The sequence below is a fragment of the Belonocnema kinseyi genome, chromosome 9 (assembly GCF_010883055.1).
Source record: "Belonocnema kinseyi isolate 2016_QV_RU_SX_M_011 chromosome 9, B_treatae_v1, whole genome shotgun sequence".
In the NCBI taxonomy this organism is placed as follows: domain Eukaryota; kingdom Metazoa; phylum Arthropoda; class Insecta; order Hymenoptera; family Cynipidae; genus Belonocnema; species Belonocnema kinseyi.
The window spans coordinates 17,805,925-17,814,851 of NC_046665.1; the positions used below are offsets into that span (position 1 = coordinate 17,805,925).

An 8,927-nucleotide genomic window follows, 5' to 3' on the forward strand; every position below is an offset into this window, starting at 1 on the left:
TCTTAAAAATTTAAAAAATGGCACGGGTTTTAAAGTGAAATATTATTATATTCGTTAAAAAAATGTCGATATATGATAATTGAAAATGTATTATCACAGGCTGGTCAGTTATTTTATAAATATTTTAAAGAACCCCCCACCAAATGTGCAGAAAATATCCTTTTGTTAAAAATTTGTAATATAATTTTTTTTTGTATTTTTGAACCTGCAGACTAAAAATTCGAAAGAAAAAAGTAAGAAAAATGCATAGTTTTTAAAGAAATACTTATCAAAGTTTTAATTTTTACATGTATTTTAATAGGAAAATGCTTATTTTAGTGAAATATTTGTATTCCTCAAAAAATCTTTGTTAGATTTGGCTAAAAGTTTCACAGTTTGACTATGAGACTTACCGAAAAAAAGGTTCATACACACGAACTAGAAAGATTAACGATTTTTTAGGATAAAGCATGTTTTGGCTGTATTTTCATACCTTTGGAGGTTTAAGGTATGAAAATACCCCCAAAACATGCTCTATACCCAAAAAATCGTGAATCTTTCTAGTTCGCGGGTACAAAACTCTTGTTTCGGTAAGTCTCATAGTCAAAAATGTTAAACTTTTAGCCAAATCTAACTAAGATTTTTGGAGAATTACAAATATTTCACTAAAATAAGCATTTTCCTATTAAAATACATGTAAAAATTGAAACTTTGACAAGTGTTTGTTTAAAAACTGTGAATTTTTCTTACTTTTTCCTTTCAAATTTTAAGTAGGTTCAAAAATACAAAAAAAAAAATTATATTACAAATTTTTAACAAGAGGATATTTTCTGCACATTTGGTAGGGGGTTCTTTCTAATTATAAAAATAAAATGTTTTCATGAGAAAATATTCTTCTTTTTATTCAATAATAATGTTTAAACCAATCTATTTTTAAATCCTACATGCATTTTAAAGGTCGCATGTCAGCCTCATGCGTGCTAACTTCACACGTGCGAGCGATATGCGTCGCATATGAAGACTCATCTGTCTGCTCGAGTGATGGCGCTGCGTGCGGGATAATCCGCACGCGTGCGAGCGATAACGCTCGCACTGTGCGCGCATTTTGTTATCGTAGCGTACAATATTTTTGATCGAAAACTTAGGAAAAGCAGATAAACATAGTAACTAATGACCCGGAGCTAACGTTGTTTGTAGGAAATTAAAAAAAGTTTATTTCTAAAATTATTTTCGATTGGCGATCCTAACTTTAAAATAGTGTACACGCATACTATTTTTATTCAGCTGAATAAAATTTTTTCTTGCTATCCCACAAAAAAAGATCGGGGAAGTCCCTTATACTATTTGAGAGAAACTTCGAATTCAGCAAGTAAAAATTTTAATTTTCGTGGATAAAAATCAGGGCGAACTAAACCTGATGTGTCGTAAATCGGATCCAGTTCCCCTGGGGTTTTGTCCACGAAAATTAGAATTTTCAATTATCCTCATAACGTATAGTTTAAAATTTGTTTAGCATAAAAATGTACAACGAAAAATCGAAAAGACTCAGGAAACGAAATTACAACAAATAAAAGAATGACAGAGAACAAGTTTATTGAGACTATACTTAAGAAACTTTATTTTCAATTTTATTTATATTGGATAAAATATCAATATTACAGAGAAAAGTAACAGCGTTTTACTTTAAAGAATTCAAATGATTTAAAAACTGAAATTAATAAAAAAAAAATTAAAGGGCCTCTAATTTTTCTCATTCTCATCATTTATGATTGAGAAAGTATAAGAATAGAAAGGCCCGAATAGTCCGAAAAGAAAGGACGAGTTCGTTAAACAGCCATTTAGGATAAAAATTCAAAAAGTTAGACCATTGGAAAAAAATTTGGGACCATTTTTTTATACTTAACATTTTTATTTACGGCTGTTAATCGTACTCAGAAAGTCAAACAATTTATCGTGAAGACTTTTTTTATACAAAAAAAATCCTCAGAGTTATAGCATTTTCAATATTGTTAATATCGATCGAAAATAAAAAAAAATAAGCCAAACAACGTACGATATGAAAAAAAGTAAATTAAAGAAAAACATTGCTTTTAAAAGCCCTACAAGATTATCATAAAAACTACCGCCTCATTTTCAAAACAACAAAATAATATTATTCATAGACAGAAAATTTTAATTGCAAAATGACTAATTTTTTCCGTAAAAGATGTAGCAGCTAAAAATATTTATTACGATACAATTACATTTTAATTCAATTTAAAAGTACATCTTATGCACCTGTATATTTTCTTGATGCAACATGTATTCAAATAATTGATTTATTAATTAAAAATAGTAATTCAAAACTCTCAATATAAAATTTTTAATTTATATTTTAAAGTATTTAACGACTTAGTATCGGCTATTTGTTGGACTTGTTCGACGGGTGAAGATTCAAGGGGCAAGGTAGTTGGATGGTGCGATCTTCCGGTTTAGACGCTTGGGTGGATCAGGCAATTTGTAAGAGACAGCTGTTTTACCGACAAAATAATAATATTTCAGCGGCAAAATTTAAAACTATTCGAATTATAGTTAAAAATTAAGAATATTAATAACTATCCATACAAAAACTTCTTTGTACGAAACCGAAACGGAAATTCCAAAGGACTAATTTTAATGCTATGGAATTTCCTGTACATAATATTTTGTATATAGAATCGCTTATATTTTAGCAAGATATATTAATAGGAAGTGGCCAATGAGAATTCTCGTAAATTTACTTATCTCAATGGGTTTTGGTTTCGCGGATCATTGATTAAAACTTTGGGGGCTGAAATTTAAATTAGTTTGGATTTTTATTTCAAGGGATGTTGCTGTAACTCTTAAATTTTAACTACGTAAAGACATTTGAGTTGTGAATTGTTGATTCAAAATAACATTATTGGAGGCGCTTTGTAGGCGGAAGTGTACTTGTCGGAATTATAACTGTTGAATTCCTGTACGTGCTTAAAAATGGTTTTTCTTATCCGTTTAATGTGCCGCAGCCGCCGTCGCGGCTATCATGAATTTTTGCACGGGTCAAGGGAGGACCCGTGATTATCGCGTAGGTGGTTTGTTTTCAAGATTATAAGTGGGATTAAGAAGACTCATTGGTTGCTTTCCTTGTAGGGCAAATAAAATGTAGGGCAATTTACAGAGAGTAGGGGATCATGGGTTGCTGTGTCAGACCCATTGATAACAAGAACTCATTCAGAAAAAGCAGACAGATCCTTGCCACGGTCGCGACTGGTTAGTCTCTGATTCGCTTCGTTTTAAAATCAGAGTTGAACTTAATTGAATTCTTGAAAAGGATTGGATGTATGTAAATTTTATATTTGGTGTTATAAAATGTAAAGTAGTTTAAATTCACTTTAAAATATGGTTTATTTATTTTAATAGTATCCTTTCATTAATAAAATTTGCTATTTTAAGGATTTAGAGATTTATTACCGGACACTTAGTCTGAGGAAGTTGAGGTTCTAACCTCTTAAAACAACGGAACTACAGCAAGGAAAACAATCACCGTTGGTGTACTTAGCAGATTCCATTGAGAGGATTTGAAACTTCAAACTTTGGCGCGCTAAAAAGAGAAGGGCGTGTCACAAAATTTGACGCAGTCGGTAGGACTGCTACTGCTTCCTGCGACGAGCTGAGAACGAGCCAAAGAAGAAGGTCACATTTCCTTGTCTCTGACCCACCTCTAGGTAAGGAACGATTATTGTAAGGTCCCTAAAGGAGGTTATCAAGAGGAAAGGGACAAGGAAGACCCCGAAGAAGACGTGCGAAGACTCGGAGGCCCTGGACGACCCATCATCGTCAAGTCCATCGGAGGAATTTCTACGAGGAACTACTGGATGCAGAAAACCGAAGAAACTGGTAGTAGGAGTGACACCTGAAAGGAATAAGTGAAAGTTCATAGTGAAAAATCATTTTTAAAAAATTCTAAGTTTAGAGTGAAACAAATTACAATTTTTCAGAGACCAGTTGTCATCAAGACAATCAAACGGTAAGTTGATCTGCCACAATATTATTTTCGATTGTCAAAATTTTTATGAGTGTTAGAATTTGTCCGAAGTGTAATAATATTTTGTGTTAGTTAGGGTAGCTTGGTTAGGGTTGTAGAGACAGTGCGGTATAAGGCGAAATATTAACAGTTGCGCGATGAAGGCGAGCCGGAAGGGCTGCAGTACGAGGAGCGATGGGGGTCACGTGAGCTCTGAGAAGCAATGCGAACGGGTCCGATATAACCCGACGGCCGGCACTTGAGAGCATGGCAGCTCAACACATGGGGACGGGAACCTCAAAAGTAAGGAAACCGACGGAGGGGTTGGGTCCTAGAGGGGTGGGTGGCAACCCCACCCTCTCATCTAGCATCCTACTTGAGGAAATAGGGGTTAATATTAGGGAAGATGCCTTCCTTCAAGAGGCATCTGAATTACCCATTGCCAGATTGGCCAGTGATGGATCGCTACAAAAAACGGAAACGAATGAAAAATGTAATATTTGAAAAGTCTGAATGTTTTCACTGATTATTACTGAATTATGTTCCGAAAGAACAACTAAAAACTTTCATCCCTCTAGCGCATTTGGAACCCACCTTAAATCAACCCCTAAATATTTGGTTAAAATTAGGCAATTTTGAATGATAAAAATGTTTTTATTGATTTTTCCTGCATTAAGTGTCTATTTTCAACGAAATTTATAATGTTAAGCGGTTGATTTGGGGTCTTGTCTTTTTTAGTAGGAAATTGATCTTTTGGTTTCCCATTTGTGATATTACATATCAAAAATCTAACTATTGCTCTACAAAATTATTTTTTTTGTTGATCAAGATTCATTATTTTACTTCAAAATCAATTTCTTTGATTGAAAGTGCAAGTAATTTTTTCTAAATTTCGTGTATGTTTTTGAAAATGGATTTTTTTTACGACAGGCGTGTAGTTATTTCATTTTTGCCTTAAAATGAATTGTTGGAAATTTAACTATTAGTTAAAAAGTTCATTTTTGTTTTTTTTTACTCCTTTTTTTTGTAGTTAAAATGAATTTCTTTGCGTATTTTTTCGTTAAAATCAACTGTTTTCGATTGAAGATATATAGTTGAATGACAGATTTTTTTCAATTTCTGACCCACCTTCTTTCTCAATGATACATAATAATTATTTTAACACTTTTTTTGTAACTTTTATTTTTACAGTGGATGTCACGGAATCCTCCACTGAAATCAAGTATAATTTATTGCCACCTTGCAAAGAAAGTTGCAGACAGCAATGCTCAAAGAAATTTTTACCGGAAGAAAGGAAGCTGCTTTTCGATCATTTCTACTCGTTGGGCTTCGGTGAACGTCGACTGTTCTTGGATGCGCATATTTCATCAAAAGATGTTAAAAGAAGAAAACTAAAAAAAATTCAAAATATAGAGGACAAAAGAAACTCTACTTATATCTACACAATGTCCAATAAACACGAAAAAATTAAGGTGTGTAAGAGCATGTTCTTGAGTACTCTCTGCTTCAAGACATGTGGAAGAGTGCACGAATTAATGCTTGGAAAAACAGGAGATGCTGGGTTACCGGACACTTTTAACAAGCGCGGACGACAATCCCAGGGATCGAAGGATGGAGGGCGGATTCTGGAACACCTAAACTCTTATCATCCGCAAGTATCCCACTATCGTGCCATCAATTCTCCTAATCGAAGGTACTTAGAGTCCAAGCTAAACCTGCAGATTATGTACAACAATTACATGGGGAAATTTCCAAATTTCCCAGTTTCCCACGAGACTAATCGAACGGTGTTCGTGAAAGAGAACATCGGTTTTGATAGCCCGAAAGAAGATGTCTGCGATTTGTGCGAGAGGAAAAAACACCATCAGTGCCCTGCGGAAATTGAAAACGCTCACTCTTTAGAATGTGATCTCTGCAAGAAGTTCGAGGAGCATAAGATTTATTACACAGAGGCACGGAAAGCTTACTGCCAGGATAAAGAAGCTACTTGGAATGCCACCACCGATATTTATGCCGTTGATATGCAGAAAATAATCATTCCGCCAAAAATAACAACAAAAAACAGTTTTTCTGTCAGTCGTTTGGTGGTAATGAATGAAGCTTTCGCATCTCTTCGAGCACAAGGCTGAAAACTTTGCGTTGTGTGGCACGACGCAATAACAGGTCGCATAGCGAAGGATGTCGCGTCATCTTATTTAAAAGTGATCCTGCCTGCCGAAAATTCTTTATCCAAAAATTTCATTTTTTGGATGGACAACTGCGCCGCGGAAAACAAAAATTGGACAATTTTTCAAATGCTTTTGCAAACCGTGAATGCTGTGTGGGGTCCTCAAGCTGTTACTTTGAAATACCTGGAGGTCGGCCACACATACATGAAAGCTGATAGTGTTCACAGGCAGATTGGGGCTCTTAGGAAGAAAACCGAGGAAATACTAACTTATGAAGATTTTAAGGTCTTCCTCCAAAAAGTGAGTAGTTTAATCGAAGTTGTGAATATGAAAGTGGAGGAGTTTAAAATTCTCAACGACGAGGGATCGCGCAAGCGACAAAAGAATTCGGACTTGCCGCGATTAAGTGATATAAAAGAGGCTCACTTCAAGAAAGGAAGAAGGTCACTTCACTTTAAAACATCCTTTCCTGGTGACAAATCCATTGGGTCCAACGTTAACAGTACCTCGTGGCATGAATGATAAGGAAAAAAATCAAATTTTAAAAGAGTTAGTACCTAACATACCACAAGATAAACGGCAAGAGTGGGAAAATTTGCCTACTTCTGCAGAAGCTGTGGATCTGGGTACTAATTTTCAATAAGTAATTTGTTATTGTTTGTGACATGCCAGATGCTTGGGTAGCGTTCACAACAGGGTGAACCAAAAATGCACTTCAAAATCCCATTTAATTAGCATGGGGAAATTTTAATTTTACGAAAAATTAAACTCATGTTCCAGAGATTCATCGAAACGTGCCTAACTTTTTAGGGATTAAAGAGGAGTATCAACCAAATTTCAACCCACCCACACCCTCCCCACAGTTCCTCAAATATCTCCCAAAAATTAAAAAATTACATTTTTACGTATTATTTTTACTTTTTAGCAATTTCCGTCGTCTATTTCATGTACATAATTATTAACGGACAATTCCAATACTTAAAATGACTGTGTATACAATTTTCAATTATTTAAACGATAATTTATTGTTTATTTTCAAAACTTGTAGAAATTGAGCTATAAATGTCAACTCAAATAGTTATTCTACGCTACATTTGGTTGAATAATAACATAATTTTAAAAAATTTCTTCTATTATTCACGAAATTTCTATTTGTTTAAACATTTTTTTCTTAAGCACTTATTTTTCGATAACTAACAAAATTAAATAAAATGGTAAACATCAAATTATTTAAAATTTTTAAAGCATTTTTAAAAAAGTAATTATTTAAACAAACTATATTGGTTGAAGCAACTAAAAAGTGGGACATGTATACTATCTATGCCCCATACAGTTAGAAATATAATGCCATGTGTTATATTTTATTTTACTTTTATAATTTTCGAAAAAAACTGCTTGAGCAAATAAATATTGTTTAAACAAATAAAGCTTTAAAATAAGTGTATAAAAATTATGCAACAAAAAGTATCAAAGGATACTAATTTGAATAGAAAATTGATACCTGTAGCTCAATTTAAAAAAAAACTTAAACTAGACAATAAATAATTATTTAAATAATTACATAATGTTTTTCTAAACATTTACTACTGCAAACAATGACAAAAAATAACATTTTATTCAGAAAATACGTTTATTTTGTATACTTTTTAGGAAGACATAATTGTTTAAATAATTAAATTCTTTGTTAACAATTGAAAATAGTTTAAAAGGTAAGGGAAAATATTCAAATTGTCCATCAGTAATAACTTGCATGAAAAAGATGACAGATATTGCGAAAGAGTAGGAATAATACGTAAAAACGTGGTTTTCTGATTTTTGGGCCGTATTTGGGAAGCTGCCATGTTCATTAAATGGGATTTTGTAGTACCCGGTGGGAAGGTCTTCTTGTTTCGTTACGATTTGTTATGTGGAATGGGGTTGGGGGGTATCTGTGGAAAAAACATTGTCAAAAACATTATTGGCTGCGGCACTGGGTGAAAATAACTTTTAGTGACTGTTTTCAGGTTGTTTATCTATTAATTAGATTTATACATTTTCGGAACTATAAATTTTCTATATCGAAATTTCATAATAACTCATTTTACTTCGTCATAAAATGTACTTCTTAATATTGCTAGGCGTTATTGATAGAAGAAAATGTTGAAATTGTAAATGATTGTTTAAGATTAGGAAATATTTCTGTTCTTAACATTTTGCTACCACACTTTTATTTCTAAACTTTTTAACATTTTCAAAGAGATAAGGAAAATTAAATTAAAGAGAAAACTTATTTTGAAGAATCGGAAAAAAGTTAAAGCTTTTTAAAAAAATTGAAATACTTTCAGATTTTAACCTAATTAACTTTCAAAATAAATAGTTAAAAATTCGAAAGAGTCTCATTTGCATGGAGCGTAAATAATTTGTGTGAGGGGGGAAAACAGAGCATTCCAAAGAATAATTCCTATCTGAAAGTGGATAAAAACCCTTCTAAACAATGAAAATATAGAAGCACATTTGCAGCTTTCACGTAGTTGTCAACTGTTTTAATCTTGTTTCAGAAAAAAATTATCCTTCAGATTTATTGTGCATGCAATTTAATCTGAACGTTATCTGTTCACTGTGAATATTATAAAGATATTTTAGTATTTGCGTATAACAACTAGAGATGATACGAATTGTCGAAATCGCGGTAAAATTTCAGCCATAACCACGTCTCACAACCGTGAGATAGGTGGTTACAGTCTGTAAAGGAATCAATACGACGATCCAGCAAAAGCCTC

General features: G+C 33.0%; 1 protein-coding gene across 1 annotated transcript in view; it reads right to left on the minus strand.

The window, feature by feature from the left end:
• Nucleotides 1-8,927, minus strand: part of LOC117180360 — a 352,021-nt gene that overhangs the window by 337,878 nt on the left and 5,216 nt on the right. The gene's annotated exons all lie outside the window — the stretch shown is intronic.